A 2504-nucleotide genomic window follows, 5' to 3' on the forward strand; every position below is an offset into this window, starting at 1 on the left:
TTTGCTTTCTGGTCTACCCACGCATGAGCAAACAGCCTCCCTCCTACCATCACAGCCATGAACCTCCCCTTCCACACGCCTTTCCTATCATGAGGGACTCTACCCTCAAATCATGAGCCAAAATAATTGAAACCATCTGAAAGTCCATCCTTCAGCCCCTGGATCATGTTTCCCAGCAGACACCACATAGAACAGAGTTGTGCTGTCTCTGCCACAGAGACAAACGCACAGGCAAAACACACCATTGCTACTTTGAGCTACTAAGTTTGCAGTGACTGTCTAGCAATAGATAACTGTTACATCTCACTGTTATCCCAAGGGACCACGCAAAGGGACACACTCTCAGTGACAGAACTCTGAGCACCATGATGGATATTCATTCTGCCAACAAAAAGTGAGTGCTCGCTTCGGCAGCACAAATACTAAAATTGGAACGATACAGAGAAGATTAGCATGGCTCCTGCGCAGGGATGACACGCAAATTCGTGACGCATTCCATATTTGTTATGACCTGTGTGTAAAATTAATAAATAAAAATAATTAAAAACAAAAACCAAAAAGTGAGTGATTCATGGCTACTAATTAGTTGCCCAATGTGCAGGACCTGGAACACACATCACTAGAAAATAGGTACCAAGGAACTCTGGGTAATGAGTCTGTAACAGACCCCTCTGAGCAGATGCAGAATATGAAGGTCCTTGCATTTTGTGTGACTGCTTACCAAAGAGCAGAATCAGCAGAAAAGAATCTTAATCATCATGTGACCTCCTTTGACGTCAGTCTCAGAAAAGACCCCTGTGCCCAGATATATTTGGTCCTTGTGGAGCTCCTGTCCTCTCCAGGTCATACTAACTCCCCCTTCTTTCATATGCTTCCCTGCACTCTGCTGAAGGTTTGGTTATGAGTCTTAGTATCTGCTTTGATACACTGTAGAATCTTTCAGAGGCCCTCTGGAGTAGGCTCCTGTCCTGTTACTTGTTTTCTCCTACATACAATGCCCATCCCATTTGTCTATCTACGTGACAATTGATCATCTTACCCCGGGTCCTCCTTTTTGTTTATCTTCTTTAGAGTACAGATTTCAGTATGTTTATCCTAGGTATACTACCCACTTATAAGTGAGTATATACCGTGTCTGTCTTTCTCCTTCTGGGATACCTCACTCAGAATGATCTTTTCTAGATGCCACCATTTGCCTGCAAATTTCATGATTTCCTTCTTTTTAATTGCTTAGTAGTATTCCACTGTGTAAAAGTACCACAATTTCTGTATCCATTCCTCCATTGATGGGCATCTGGGTTGTTTCCAGGTTCTGGTTATTATGAATAAAGCTGCTACAAACATGGTTGAGCAAATGTCCTTGTTGTGTACTTGAGCAAATTTTGGGTATATGACTAGGAGTGGTATGGCTGGATCTTGAGGTGGCACTATTCCTAATTGTCTGAGAAAGCGGCAGACTGATTTCCAAAGTGGTTGTACAAGTTTGCATTCCCACCAGCAATGGAAGAGGGTTCCCCTTTCTCCACAACCTCTCCAGCATGTGTTGTCATTTGAGTTTTTGATTTTAGCTATTTTGATGGGTGTAAGGTGAAATCTCAGGGTCGTTTTGATTTGCATCTCCCTGATGGCTAAGGAAGTTGAGCATCTCTTTAAGTGTTTCTCTACCATTCTATATTCCTCTACAGAGAATTCTCTGTTTAGCTCTGTATCCCATTTTTTAATTGGATTACTTGATTTATTGCTTTTTAACTTCTTTAGTTCTTTATATATTCTGGATATTAGCCTATAACCCTATATCTGTCAGATATAGGGTTGGTGAAGATCCTTTCCCAGTCTGTAGGCTGTCGTTTGTTCTGATGACTATCTTTTGCTTTACAGAAGCTTTTTAGTTTCATGAGGTCCCATTTATTGATTGTTGCTCTTTGTTTTGTTTTTCAAGACAGTATTTCTCTGTGTAACAAGCCCTGGCTGCTTTGGACTTTGTAGACCAGGCTGACCTTGAACTCACAGAGATCTGCCTGCCTCTGCCTCCTGAGTGCTGGGATTACAGGTGTGCATCACTAAGCCCGGCCTGCCTCCAAAATTCTTGAAAAGAAAAAAAAAAGTACAGTGGCAGAAATGGAAGATTTGCAAAACTTAGCAATATGAACTCACACAGGCCAGCCCAAAGATCAACCACAGGCCTCCAGGACAGCCCAGGGGCTCAACCAGCCCAAAGGTGACTGTTTTCAGAGGATCACTTCCACATCAGAGGAGATGGTGACCCGTTCTGATTGCAGCAGATACTTTGTGGCTAGAGTTGCCTTCCTTACCCACTGTATGTCTGCAAACCTCTCCCTCCATGGATTTCACTCTCAGTAGTCCACAATGCATTGCCTCTGCCTTTATAGGTATGGATTCCTGCCACAGAATTCACTGGTTAAATCGTGTGCCTTCACAGAATTTGAAATGGCTTTGGAAGATTCATTTACATTTCCAGCTAGGCAATAGTGTCTCCATGAGCT

General features: G+C 42.8%; 1 non-coding gene across 1 annotated transcript; it reads left to right on the forward strand.

Moving 5' to 3' along the window:
- Positions 1–398: 398 nt before the first annotated feature.
- On the forward strand, positions 399–505 carry LOC129674723 (U6 spliceosomal RNA). Its single transcript, XR_008719827.1, has one exon. It is a non-coding gene; the product is annotated as a U6 spliceosomal RNA (small nuclear RNA).
- Positions 506–2504: the final 1999 nt, after the last annotated feature.

Source organism: Psammomys obesus, unplaced genomic scaffold (genome assembly GCF_907164565.1).
Source record: "Psammomys obesus unplaced genomic scaffold, mPsaObe1.curated_primary_1811, whole genome shotgun sequence".
Classification (NCBI taxonomy): Eukaryota; Metazoa; Chordata; class Mammalia; order Rodentia; family Muridae; genus Psammomys; species Psammomys obesus.